Genomic DNA, 15,096 nt, shown 5'->3' with positions numbered 1-15,096 from the left:
GTTTCCCATGTTCCCTGGTACCAGGGAAGCTGCTATTGCATTATTTGAGGTAAAGGGTATTCTGAGGTTGTTTATCAGTAATTTATATATCTGTATCTATTTCTTAGATATACTGTAGCTACACATACTTTTAAAGTATATATTTTTTAATATGGCTATTATTTACTCTTTCAGGTTTTCAAGAAACTGGATTGTGCTTTTACTGCTTTAATTTTGGTAAGTTTTTAACGAGCTTTTAAGTTATAACTATATTGAAAGTGAACTGCTTTGTTGAATGGCTGTGTTTCATTTGTTGTCTATGTTCAGTCAGGAAGCATTGCTTAAAGCCTTTCAGACATGTTGCTTGCATTACTGTATAAGAAATTATATAGAACTCGATTCTGCATGGTACAGGCCACTAGAGTACTTCTCATATTTTCATGATATGAGCACAGAATGGTCAGTCAAAACTTTTCCTCTCTCCCCATCAAATAGCTTGATCTGGGGTGGAATTTACACGCATATAAAGAACACTGTGAAAATGTTCTTTCTTAAAATCTTTTGAAAAAGACATTGAATTTTGCATAGCTCACTCTCGCCATCTAGCGTCACATCTGCATATTGCTCTTTACAACACATTTAAAATGTTCTCTTTGCAGCTGTGTAGCTGAGTCCCAGGTGCTCTTCTGTGCAAGAGTTCCATTTATAAATGGAACTCTAATGCCTGCAAAATCTATCTACTATTGTCTAAAATAATAGATAAAACTTTTAACTTTTGTTGGAAGTTGAGCTTTCTTTCAGTTGCTGTATAAACAAAAAAATCAACAAGTAATCTCTCAGCGCAAAGTGTTACCATGTAAAATGCAGCCAGCATGTTTGAATGTCCAAATGTGTCACTCTGTTCTGCTGGCTTTCAGTTCTGCTGACATATTCTATGATGTGAGATGTGGACTGGAAGTGAGAAGGAGAAACTGGTGGCATTGAGATTGCTATATTAATCATACACAATTAAACCTGTCATGCATATTTGGAGTTTTTGCCAGCTGAGTGTTTTTCTTCTACTGCAAACAGTCATATTTAAGTCAAGGAAAGGAGTGTATTTGACACTCTCTTTGTTATGTTACTGCCCTGTTGCTTAGATCTGAATTGTCTTCTTTTAAATTTAGTTGGAAACAGTTTGGCAATACTGTGTGTGTCAGCAAAATATCACACACACACCCTTTTTCTATTTGGTGATTTTACTGTGTTTCCTATTATTTAAGCATTGGTACTTTTCCTTAAAAAATAAATAAGGCTTAAAAAAATGATTTCAGGATGTAACACCGATATAATAGATTTCTGCTTTTATCTCTCTCTTTTTAGTTGTGCTTTATTGGAAAACACATTGTCAAGGGACAGTTTAATTCTATTAAGTGTTTTATTAGGAAATAGCTGGATTTGTATTTGGAATCCATTCTAATGCATTATTACTTAGAGTGTGGATTTTGAAGCTAATGTGTGTTGCAAACAGCACATAATTGAAAAATAAGTAATGATAATATATCTTTATTAAATTTTCAAATGGAAGGTATTTGTTTTACGTATTCTTTAGACAGCATTGCAGTTCAGGGTGAAGCTAGCTTCCTTGACCAGTGTACATGTCATAGAAGGTAATTGACAATCCATGTCCACTCAGCGTCACGTTTCCCTGAGTTAGCAGGATGACAAAACGACTGTTTTCCCGCACCCATTTGCCAGATTTCTGTTTTCCGGGAAGAAACTGTGTCCTTTTGCGATGAATAGACTATTTAGCTTCTGCCTCCCTCGTGAGGTAGGGCTGCCAAGGTGCTTTTGTGCAATTTACCCAGTAGAACCGCCATTGTCACATGCCATAGTCCGAACACCTGGGAATTCAAATTTATGAGGTGGAATTCAACGTCACACTCTGGGGGGTGTCCCATCATCATAAGAATTGCAGCGTGCCAGATAGAATAATCTCACTGTCCCTGCCACCCATGTGCAGCTTTGGGGGTTATTCTGACACCCCCCAAGCCAATTTTGTGTGGCACTGGGAGAAAAGAGGGGACAAGAGTTGCTCAAGTATTGCACTGATGGTACTCAGGTGAATAGTGCCCTGGGTATTTTAAAGTGCAAGGAAACAAACTCCAATTGCTGTTCACACGCAGGTTTAATTAGCATTGGGATTCAGTGATTGTCAGACAAAGGAACACAAAGCCAGATACCAGAACTTCCTCTTTTTTGGCTGGGTGTGGATGGCCAAGGGTGTCAGCATTCAATCAAATGGACAGAAAGATGAGAGAATTTGCTTCATGTGTCCTGCCTTTAGGACACATATTGGATTATGTGTTTTGTTTCTTCCTCCCATTGGAGACAGAAGGCTGTTTAGCAGAAAATAAATTCCTTAAAGGCACAGGAGAGGTGAAATTACTGCTAAGCTTGGTTCGGGTGAATCCCTGTGTATGCCACAGGACCATGTGAATAATTTGGCTTTGCTTTGAGCAACGAGAGTGCCGTTGTCATAAATCTGGGGAAAGCCCCTATGGTGCAGGCCAGCGCTGATCCAAGCAAGTATGAACCACAAGTCTGAAATTGATCTCATTGAACACAACTTTGTATCTAATGCAAGCAATCCCTATAATTCAGCCATTAATCATCCCTTGTGAATGTATGGGAGTTGGAAGGCAAACATATCCTGCCTTAATTAAACAAAGTGCCCTTTCTGCATTTCCCAAGAAATACCTATTCAGTGGGGAGAGAGCACTTTGCTAAAATAAGATTTGTGGGTGGATGCATCTTTGCAACTTTTCCTTATGCCCTCTGGCATGACACTTAGTTGGTATGACTCAGGCTAACGCAACAAGCTTACTGCCTGTACATTTTGTTATGCAATACACCTAGGTCCAGGGGATCATCCACCTCCAGCTTTCCTTTCCTTGTAACAGTAATTAAACAGACTGTCTAGGGGGCAGTATGAACTGTTTGTACTCTGTATAGCAAACTGCAACAGTCATTCATTTCAAATACTGTAAAAACTATCCCCATTGTGATCATTGGTAGCTCAGATGACTGGCAGATGGGTAATTACACCCACCTGTCAAACTTAACCTGTAAGGGATGTAGCAGATAACAATCTAGTCCCTGCCAGTTGAGAAAAACTTCCCTATCCTTAGACTAGATACGCCTTTGGTCTGATCTCGCAAGACTCTTCCTCCATTCTTAACGTGCTGAGGTCAGTGGGGAAACCTGCCGGAGTCATACTGCTCCTTCCACCCTCGTTTAACGTAGTGTTAATGTCTGTAAAGGGCTTGCTTCAAGATACGATAAATGACACTTGCAGCAATGAAGTGCCAGCGTAGCTTCAGAGAAGATTTTGTGCAAGTAGATGCTTGTAACTACATTAAGAGGCAGAGTGAATAAAGCATGAGCTGCAAATCAAAGTACATCCTATGAGGGGTGGGGGATAGAAAGGGAGAGAGAAAGAGTACAGGCACTCAATGCATTTAGGAAGCTATGTTTGGGGAACACCTTGGGAAGCAGCCATTTTGAGATGATTTTTTTTAAAAAAAGTTTTTATTAAGGTTTTCCGTGTTTTTATACTAAGTGTTGCATAATGTTAACTAAAGTTTTTGTGGTCCACCCTTTAGCCTCCAGTGACATCTTTTTTATAAAGCTTTCAGCAGCCAATATTACACCTGTCATCCCTTTGGTTTGAGGGCCAATTATATTTGCCTCTTTTGCTTCTGTTGTTGTTAAAAACCTATCGCTATTTTACCTTTTGAAATGAGTTATGTGAAGTAGGAATTGGTTTCAGCATTCTCAACATCCCATGCTCTTTTCAAGAATATCCCCCCACTTCTTATTGTCAAATAGAATAGTGCTATAGTTAGAAGCAAATCCAGCTTTTTTCCCTTCCCTTATCCATGGTACTCTATAAATAGTGTTTAGGGGAAATAGCACTGCACAATAACAATAATTAAAGCACTCATAATTAGGTCATACATTTTCTTCAACATAAGCAAAACAACTGGGCAAATATTTGTGTATCTATTTTATATGAATGAATGGATAATTGGACCCTTGGTTCTTCGCTTTCGTTTTTAAACAATTAAGCCTTAAAAGGTGAAATTTCTGCCGCAGAGGGCAAGCTCATTGTGCAATGCACATTTCGTATCTTAGTTAAGCCTTGTAAGGTAGTGTATATGGCATGGTGTGTCATTGTAGAAAAAGAGGAATTCTGGTTAGAAAATGAGTTCCACTATTGCTGTCTTTTTAAGGCTCCTCTGTGTGGCTTTCGTAGATTTGAGATATGTGATGTTATGATAATACATTATGCCTCTGATTAAGTGGATTCTAGACAACAAAAGATTATGCCATTACAACGGTGTTAATCTTGCAGGGAGAGTGGGTGGGCCTGAGGGTGGTGAGCTAATTTCCCCTACCATAATGTATATTTATTTACAATATACACATTTCTGAACCTGGAAAATAGGACTTGGAACGTCACTTCTTGATACCACCAGGTACAACATATATTTTACTGTGGTGGCACTGAAATTAGTCTCTGTTCTGCATGCAAACGTGCAACTACTGGAGAATTTCCTGCTGCTTAAGTGGCCCCATTGTGAAAGTCAGCTTTTGCTTTGAGGTGCTTTTATTATTCATAGGGAAGCTCTGCAAATAGGATTGTACTTTTCAAAATTGCATGAGACACACTTCCACAAGCCTTGCATTTTGTAGGTATCCCATGATAGTGGTTCTGAAACAACCTTCCAGGGAGTTATAAGTTTGGCCTCTGTATTTAAGCTCTGGAAATGTTTGAGTGATTGATAGACGTCTAACTCCTTTTTTGTGCAGAGTATATAGTGTATCACTTGGGTGATATATGCATTCACTCTCAAACTACAGGCAATGAATCCAAGATTGTGTTTTCTTTTTTGAAAGTAATTTTATTTGTAACAAAGGAATGCAGGTTAATAAATTATTTCTCAGTGATTCACCTTTGCGGTATAACTATTGTCTCTCAGTGTGATATTCTGGTACTGATTTCTGTGTTTGTTTTGCTAGGCTTTTGCATATACAGTATTATAAAAATTCATGCCTGCTGTTTATGATAATGTTTTCAATAGCATTCACTACTCCTTATTGTGTTTATTGTATTTCATGTCATGCTTTATGGAATAACATTAGGGTATGAATAATTATTTTAAGAAAGGCGAAAGCTCAGAGGGTTCTATTGTAGATACGGAATTTGACTGCGTAAAGTCAGTAATCAAATCTACCTTTCCTCTTCCTTGTTTTCATTGAATAGTTCCTAACTCCAAAAAGTCAGCATTTCCATGGAGGGGACCATTGCTAACTTGGATGTGCTAATAGTAGGGCATTGGCATATAAGACATGAACAGTAAGCTGTTCAATGATTTATGTTTATTTATTTATTTTTAAAATCCTGCTCCTGTTAAAGTCATTGGTATGATAAAAGTAGTTCATTGAATTCTAAATTAATTCATAAACTTTGAAAATCTCATGTGATTTGGTGTAAGTATTGCATTGATTCTCCTATCTCTTTTATGGCATGATGCTGAATCTTAAGTTTTGTGAAAAATGTTAAGGCAATAAAATGTTATGTCAACTTGTCAAATTCAATCCTTCTCCCCAAATGGGGGTGTTTTCTTTTTTTAAAAAACCCTTCAAAACCTTTAATGCTGAATACATTGGGAATAATAATAGGAAAAATATTACATTTAACGGGGAAATATAGCATTTCGTTTTTTGCAATACACTGTATAGGGAATTTCCCAGACATAGCCAGCCATCAGAAACAGCAGAAAATGCTTTAAGGTCCTGGAAAATCCATACGTATGGCAACCTATGCTCAAAAACTTCAAGATTTTCAAGATTTTGCAGCAGCAGCAGCAACAACAACAGCAACAGCAACAGCAACAGCAACAGCAGCAGCACTGATGAGTCAACAGTTATTTGAATGAGAAAAGGTTTCCACTGGAGTAAACCTGGATTGAACAAAGGACTAGTGCAGAGGAGATCTGAGGACTGTCACATCCATTATTTTGTGCATTCTGACATGGGGATTAGTGTGTTAGTTTCCTGGATTATAATGCTAGCGCTTCTGTCCTGGCTGTGTTAACTGTCCTTTTACACTGTTGCATTGTGGAACTGCACCACCACATCATGCTAAATTTCATTCACACCAGTGGGTAGTGTTTCACACAGCAGCAGACATCCCTGGGCATGTTTCCACCCCCACTCCTTTAAGCAAATGGGCACTTCTCCTCTCCCATAATTCATCTATGAATGAACAGTGGGAAATAACTATTTGCTAGGACATCAACCCAAATTTTATCCTCTGATTTTTTAGGATTAATGGGGTTGCAAACATGTCGTTGTTTTTTTCCTGGAAGCAGTTAACACAGAAAGGAGTGCTGAACTTTTGCTAGATTTCACTAGATTTCCAGAAGCAGCTTTCAGGTTGTATGACAGACTGCATAAAATGCACATATTATCAGGTACAGAAAAACTGAATACAGTGTTGTCTGAATGCATCATTAGGGTCTCATATAATGGAAATGTGAAAATTACAACCCATCCCCCCCAAGATAGTGATGATTGTGATGATGATGATTTTAGAATTTTCAACATGTACACATTTTTCATAATTACACTACCTGCAAGGGCTCGTCCACCCTTCCATTTGTACCATGACTTCTAGGCACAGATTTGTGATTCGTAGCCATGGTTGCAAGGGGTTTTTGTTTTTGTCCCTCTGCTTTACCCAGGAAAACTCACTGTTTACCACTGAAACCTGCAGATTATCATTTGTTCTGATTCTGCAATTAAACAGAGGGGTTTCCCAGGGGAATTGGCCGGAGAAAATAAAAGTTCACTCAGACCCGTGCCTACAAATCACGGACCTGCAGCAGAAATTAATGTGTGGATGAGCCCTAATACGACCTATCAGTGTTGGAATATTTTCACCTCCTTGTTTAATACCCTTTAAATGATACCATTTCCCCCAAAAAAGGTATAGAGCACCATAATCCCCACTCTTTTGAGAGAGAATCATTTTATAAAACCCAGAAAGGAGAAGGATATGAAGGAATGGACAATTTTGAGCAAAAACAGACATTCCGCCCCCCACTCCAAATCTCTTGCCCAGCCTTTTTGGTTTCTAGGACCAAATCATTAAAATATAATATATCTTCCAGCTCTGTTGAACCTGTCAGCATATGTAAGTTGAAATGTTTTCTTATCTAGAGTATTTTACTCAAGGTTGTATAGAGTACCTTGTCCACATTTATGTTCTGCATTGAAACCTTACATCAGTGAAGTGCTTAATGTGCTGTTATGCACTTTTTACATCAAGCCAACAATACAGGTTTTCTCTGACACAGGAAAAGATACAGCACTCTGGAGAAATCCACAAGGCAAAGGATCATTATCTATGAATATATTGCATTTTTATAGCCTTGGCATCGTCTTTTGTGTGTACGGAAGCATCTACATACAGTATTTCCTTTACAAAACAGCCTTACTGATAATTATTTGGACATTTCTTTTAATCTATTTAATTCCATAATTTTAATGGATACAATGAAGAATTGCAGATTAGAGATTTTATACTCAGCTTCATAGTAAAGGCAAATCTAACCCAAGGGATACTCTTTGGATTCAACCAAATCTAAGATACGTAGTGTTACTAGTTTGTGGGGAGGCTGTATGCCTGAGCCCCCACTTCTAATTCCTGGATTCAGCATGGATCCAATTTATTGAATAGCCAGCCAAGCCTGGTAAGGGCTCACTAAGTTGGCATTCATCTGCCTTGGGAGACAATGGAGGAGTGTGCCTTTGGGAGTGAAGTCAAACTGCTGGAAGGTTACAGTGCCTTCTGTGGCTGTGGAGACCAATACGGAAGAGACATGTTTCATTGCAGCTGGGGCCACTTTCCCCAGCTATGCAACTCGCTCCCACAGGCAGTACTGATGGCCACCAATCTAGGTGGCTTTAAAAGAGGATTCGACAAATTAATGGAGGATAGGACTATGGACACTTACCCCTTCTTGGGTGGGTTCCAGTTGCGGCCTCTCATGCTTGGTCGCCATCCCTGCACAGTGGGAACAGAGTGCACATGGCCAGATAGTTGTTGGAGGAATTCCTCCTGGCCTCCTGGGCATCTGTCTCATGTTCCCACCAGCTGCTACATCTCATATAGGCCACCCTCTCCTGGGGTGGAGGTGTTAGAATTCCTGCTCCATGATTGCAGTCACGGGATTGTTGTCTTTCACATGACAGTGTATGTTTTGACTCCACAGAGTGGGAAGTGACGGAGACAGGATATTTGTGTTCTGTGTTCTGTGAAGTGGGACTATTGTCCTTTGTCTCTTTCTCTTTGCTGTCTGATGCTAGAGAGAGAGGGAGCCCTGTTGCAGTGTTTCGCGTGTGTTTATATGTAAATAAAGTAGATTAGCTAGCCAAAATGCTGAGTTGTTGTGGTCTGTTACACAACTGCGCAAACTCTGCGGATCCTTAAGTGTGCCGGTGTCGGTTGGCATTAGTCACAACAATGTTCGGGCTGAAGAAGCTTTTGAAGCTCCCAAACAATTGACCATGAGGGAGGGAACATGCCATTCAGGCATGTGTCTCTTCCAGGGTCCTACTCGAGTGTAGGCTGAACTCCTGACAGGGGGTGCCTTGCCAACTTGAAAGGGCATTAGTCGCATGCATGCTTTTACAGCCAGTGAGACATAAAAGCTCGCAGTGTTGTCTGGCTCCAGCACAGTCGGCAGTGGGTCCGCAATGGATTGCTATTAGTCACGGTGGCTATAGGGACGTGGGTGGCACTGTGGTCTAAACTGCTGAGATTCTTGGGCTTGCCAATCAGAAGGTCGGCAGTTCAAATTCCTGCGACGGAGTGAGCTCCCGTTGCTGTGTCCCAGCTCCTGCCAACCTAGCAGTTTGAAAGCATGCCATTGCAAGGAAGGGAGGAAGGCAACGGCGTTTCCGTGCGCTCTGGCACTTGTCACGGTCCTCCATGCACCCGAAGTGGTTCAGTCATAACCCGGAAAGCTGTCTGTGGACAAATGGCCCCATGGCCTGAAAGCAAGATGAGCACCACAACCCCATAGTCGCCTTTGACTGGACTCAGCTTTCCTGGGGTCCTTCACCTTTTACTTTTACGATGGCTATGTTCTGCCTGCACAGTTGCTGGATACTACAGGAAAGAGCATGCTCTTATGCTCAAATCCTCCTTGTGCCCACAGGCATCTGGTTGGCTACTGGGTAAAGAAGATACTGAACTAGTTGGGCCATTGGCTTGGTCCAGCGGGCTCTTTTTGTATTCTTAGCATTCTAGCTTTAAGTTTTCTTGGTTTGACTACCTTTGACAATTATAAGACTTGGTTGATTATTTTGGTGGGTTGGGGGTTTTTTTTTTTACACATTTATGTGGATATGCTCTTCTCTGAGACAGATCCAAGTTGCCCCCCTCACTGGGAAATCATGGAATCTAAAGGGAGGTTGCTTTCGGAGCGCTGTACACTCTCGAGACAAGAGAACCTGAGCTGTACGTGTTAGCATGAGCAGTGGAAGGAAAAACGTGTGAAGAAATTTCAGCAGCCTAAGCCATTGCGATTTACATGTGTAAAAAGTCAGGTAATCTAATCTTGTTACAAAAGATGTGCTGAGAATGTGGTATGATGAAAGTGTTATTCATTAAATTGCATAGATACCACATTATAAAATCCCAGAGTTAGAGGAGCAAAGAGAACTGCTAAGCTGATTAAGTTATTCAGTAGGACTGACTATGTGGGAAAATACTCATAATGTTTTAAGCAGTAAAATCCGCTCTATAGAATCTCAGCAGTGAAGCAGATGGCAGTTTCATTTTTTAAATGGTATTATTTTATCTGTACGAAACAGACACACGTAATGAGGTATTATGCCTTCTTCTCCTTTTCTTCAAAACATCATTGTTTGGGGCCAACAGTTCAAGAAAGAGAATTGTACCAAAAACGTGTTTCCTTGTTTTAAATATATTATTCTGATTTTCTTCGAAGATGGAATCCTTTTCTAGTTTACACAAAAGCTAAGAAGTTACCGTACCTCTGAGTAGATTCTAAAAATGTTAGTTCTGTCTTAATCCTCAATTTTAATCTTCAGTAAAGATACATATCACATGAGGGGTGATGCTGAGATAATTAAAATGACTCATATTTTGCATGAATTTAAAATATCATTTTATGTTTTGCTCTGTTGTGTCTGCATTCACTGCCACTGGTTGGAGGTGGTAAGGAATCACAGAATGTCATAGAATGTGGAAAGTCTTACCTAGTGTTAAAAGAGGAAGGGGGAAGTGAAATGCAGTTCTGCTGTTCTCAGCAAGAGCCATATATTTACTGCAACATTTAGTTTGGCCCCAAAATGTGGAACAATGACCTACTTCTCAACAGGAGCTTTTATCAAACTGAAATAATTAGTGTATCTTGTTATCGTATGTAAGAAAAAGATTTATTGCCATTGTTTAAAATGGCTTATGTCATGCCGTTTCCAGCTCCAGCTTTAAGTTTGCCCTCATTGAATTGTCTGATAGAGGGCCGTGTGTGTGTGTGTGTGTGTGTGTGTGTGTGTGTGAGTGTGTGTGTATCATACACAAAACATCGTCTTCCAGAAGCCCTGAAATATATTTAGATAGCCTGACTTACGCTAGACAAAAAACATAATGCAAAAAAGACATGTGCTTTGATGCTTGTCACATCTGTTGACATATATAAAGATGTGAAATTGCAGTTGTAAAAATGTTTTGTTTTTAAGAATTGAGCTATGATCCCATGAGAGCTGACTTGGTGCTCAACACAAAGGGCAGCAGAGACATTCACAACTTTTCCTTGTTCTTTCTCTTTCTCCCCCCCTCGCTTTCTCTTTTTAAACCAAAGAAGTAGGGTACATTCTGTTCACCCAGTGGTGTTAAAACTCTGGAAAGGACAATGCCTCCCACAGCTATAGTTCAAATGCGAGAGAAGAATAGATTTGTTAAACAAAATTTCAAACGTCTTATGCTAGTATGCCTTTTGTTCTATTAAAAAAATGTATTCATGTTCTTCCACAAATCCTCCTGAAATTTGTCTCTGTTGGGCATTGCTTATACTCCCCAGTAAGATCCTTAAATAATCAGTGCTAATGATTTTGAAGGAGTGATCAGTAATATTCTTTCTACACCAGCATTGGTGCCACTGAAAAAGGGTGCATCACTGATGCAGCTGCGATCACACTTCTCTTTCTGAGTACTTAACTAAAATCTGAGCTGAGAGCCAAGATTACATTTGCAAATAATTCAAATCAATTAAAATATTACAACTGAATGAAACACTGAGCTGGAGTTCTCAGGTGTAGAGGGCTCAGCTATACAGCTGCAAATGTAATGTTTTAAGTGCATTATACAAATGTGACACTAGATAGTGATAGTGATCTTAATAGCAAATTCAATATATTTTTCAAAACACTTTAAAAAAATAATTCACATCGGTTTTTATGCGTATCTAGATTCCACTGAAATCAAAGGCTGAACTTTGATGGGTCCAAAGGGCAAAGCCCAGTACACCTTGGAAGTGAACAGAATCTGTTCCAGAAGTCTGTTTGACTTCCAAAACTTTGGGAAACCAAAGTACAGCTTCCGATTGGCTGCAGGAAGTTCCTGCAGCCAATCGGAAGCCATGGAAGCCAAGTTGGACATTCGGCTTCCAAAAGAACATTCAAAAACCAGAACACTCACTTCCAGGTTTCAATCATTCGGGGCCAGTTTGTTTGGGAGCCAAGGCATTTGAAATCCAAGGTATGACTAGTTTTGGTAGCACAGAATTTGCCTATTCACTGTAGATGTGAACCAGTTTTGCCCTTGTATTTTATTTTTTTAAAAAACTGGCCCCCAGAGGGCTGACTACTCTAGCTAATGTATGTCACCACTGCAGCATGGTACCATGGAAGGAAAGCACAAAACAAATGCATCTGCTTTTTGCCATCTAACTAGAGGAACTTCAAATGACACACAAGAGTGTGTGCAAACTTACCTTATTGCTGTGTGGTTTGCCACTTGGATCCTTGCCTTGGCGCAGTAGAGCAAACAAGGAGCAAATTGCTTGACTGCATTGGATGCATCCCTGCCTAATCATATCCTCTTTGTATTTATACTGCTTGACACCTTTTCCTCTCAGCAGATGCCTGTGTGGCATTTTCTTCATCAGACTGGTTTTTTTTTTCCTTTCAAAAAATAAATCAATCAAAGCAATTTCCATAGCAAAAACTGAATGTTAGCATGTGCAATTAAGTTACCCTTATATCTATTCATTTACTAATGCAATGTTTTACAAAGTCATTGTCTATTTTTAAAAGCAAAGCTGTTAATCGCTTGTCCTGCATATTTTGCAGTGTTGGAGAAGTTTGTCAGTGTTATGTTAATTTAACTTTAACGCTATTCGGCAATGTCTACAATATAAATTGAAGATGTGCTGAGATTGTGCTACTGCCACTCTAGATTACTATTAGGTATAGTGTGGTCTACAGGAAATTACCGTGTTGTATTGTTGTTGTATTATTTGCAGATACAGCAGAAAAAGACACTGAGCTGAGATTAAGGAAGTGAATGCTTGCGGCGAGTGGGCGGAATCCATGTTATTAACTGGCTTGCCTTTTAATTTAGGAAAGCTTTGGAATAAAACAGAGGTGGGAAACTTGTGGGCCTTCCAGATGTTCAAGGACTTAAGTTCCTATAGCTGCAGCCAGTAGGGCCACGGGTTAGGAATGATAGGAGTCATAGGCTGGGGAAAAACAGGTTTTTGGTTTTTTCCAGTTGACAACTTGATCCCTGAATGCCCAAGGCAGGTGGAGGTGGCAATGTCCCTCATAAAACATTGAAGCAAATATCTTTAACCATCTCTACTCTAACATTACCCTTTCGCTTTATGTTCTGTTGTGGTCCTCACACAATGCTAAACCAAACAATGATTTGGTTTGAATGTGTGGGCTCTGACGCCGTTTTGTTCTTCTCCTTGTTGTGCGGCTGTAAATGAAGTCATAGCTTGGCTCAGCAGGTCATCTCAACAAACCCAGCCTGGGTTAGAATGATATGGTAAGCCAAACCATGTCTTAGCTCAACAACACAGAAGCAGGAGGATCAGGGGAAGGGCACTGTGGCCCGATCTCTCTGGGATCTGTCACAGTGGTACCTTGGTTTACAACCATAATCTGTTCCGGAGGTCCTTTTGTAAACCAAAACAGGTTGTAACCCAAGGCACGCTTTCGCCAATGGAGCCTTAAAAAAACAACAACCCATAATCCTCCCCAAAATGGGTTGTAATCCAAAAAAAGGTTGCAAACCGGGACACACACTTCCGGGTTTGATGTGTTTGTAATCTAAAACGTATGCAAACCAAGACGTATGCAAACCAAGGTACCACTGTATTTGCACTTTGCCATGGTTTGGCTGAATGAGCCAGATCGCTGGCAGTTGTGCATATCCATAACTGTGTAGAACCAAATGGTGAAAATATTCTGGAAGGCCTGTAAATGCCATCTTGGTAGTCATAATCCTGGTACCAATTGTTATTAGTTGCAAGAACGTTTACAGTGGTACCTCGGTCTTCAAATGTCTCCGTTGATGAATGTTTCGGTTTTCGAACACTGTAAACCCGGAAGTAAATGCTTCAGTTTTCGAACGTGCCTCGGAAGTCGAACATGCCACGCGACTTCCATGTTGAGATTTCTGTATTGAGTTCTCCATATTGAGGCTCCCGTATTGAGAGTTCGGTTTTCCAATGATTTGCAACTCGAGCGGTCTTCTGGGACGGATTATGTTTGAAAACCGAGGTACCACTGCATCTGTTTGCTTTTATATATGCTTATTAGTTTGCTTTTATGCTGTGCTTATCAGTTGGCTTGGGATGCTGGGCTATTGGCCTAGGGAGGGGAGTTATCAGTGCAGCTTGGAAGCCTAGACAGGTGGGCTTAATTGACCAGCTGTGATATTAATATTGTGCAGTTTGAAGTGACTCGGTACATAAGAACTGACAGAAATAATTGTCCAGGCCCATAAAAATATTACTCAAATTTTGCTAGCAGAACTCTTCAAAAACAAACCAGAATACAGTGAATGATATATCCAAAACATCCATACAGTGTTTACATGCTCAGCATCTTAAAAATGAAAGGTAACTCCAAGCAGATCTATAAACAAACGTTTCTCTTTCGTTAACAGCATCCACTTCCCTGCAGTTGTTTTGCTTAAGAGCTTCATTTACATCTTCTGTTCTGTGTTGCTGTTCAGAGAAAGACTGGCTGCCACCACTTTTTCAAGATGGCAAATTGGCAACTCAATACCTTTGTCACCCGATCTAAGGTTACAAACAGAAAACAATCCACAGGTAATCATTAACCCATTTAGGAGCTTACAATCCCATCGAAAAACTACTGTGGAAACCCCCCACTGTTAGCAATACAGTGGTACCTCAGGTTACAGACGCTTCAGGTTACTGACACTTCAGGTTACAGACTCTGCTAACCCAGAAATAGTACCTCGGGTTAAGAACTTTGCTTCAGGATGAGAACAGAAATTGTGTGGCAGTGCGGCAGCAGCGGGAGGCCCCATTAGCTAAAGTGGTACCTCAGATTAAGAACAGTTTCAGGTTAAGAACGGACCTCCAGAACGAATTAAGTTCTTAACCCAAGGTACCACTGTACATAGTTAGCCACTTTCCATTTTTAACCTTTATTAATGCATATACAGCTGACTATGATGTTATCTGTACAATTAACACATAAAACGCTTGCTGCGATGCGGACAGTCATAACGAACGCTTGCTGTTTGGTGTTCGCCCTGAGTCAAGGCAGCAAGGCTTTGCAGGCTTTTGTAAATTTTCACTTTCTTATATTAAAGCACTGGAACAAATAACTCTTGCATTTTTGGGATACTGATTTGGTGTCCCTACATCAAACTTACTTGCACAGGCCCTCCTTTGGGCCTGTGAATCAGAACAATATCATACCATTCGTTTTGAAAGATAAGTTTAAATAGTTCATTATAATTTTCAAGTTATAAATATGTTTCTTCCAATGTAC

At 40.1% G+C, this 15,096-nt stretch overlaps 1 protein-coding gene across 31 annotated transcripts in view; it reads left to right on the top strand.

The window, feature by feature from the left end:
* PTPRD (protein tyrosine phosphatase receptor type D) overlaps positions 1-15,096 on the top strand; it is a 1,143,290-nt gene that overhangs the window by 162,839 nt on the left and 965,355 nt on the right. For all 31 annotated transcript variants that reach the window (XM_083592691.1, XM_083592680.1, XM_083592685.1 and 28 more), the window contains one exon: positions 175-216. The gene's annotated coding sequence lies outside the window, so the exon portion shown is untranslated. The remainder of the gene's footprint in view (positions 1-174; positions 217-15,096) is intronic.

This window comes from Podarcis filfolensis (assembly GCF_964270895.1).
Source record: "Podarcis filfolensis genome assembly, chromosome: 17".
In the NCBI taxonomy this organism is placed as follows: domain Eukaryota; kingdom Metazoa; phylum Chordata; class Lepidosauria; order Squamata; family Lacertidae; genus Podarcis; species Podarcis filfolensis.
Note: the sequence above shows the minus strand (reverse complement) of the source record. Positions and strands in the feature narration are given on the sequence as shown.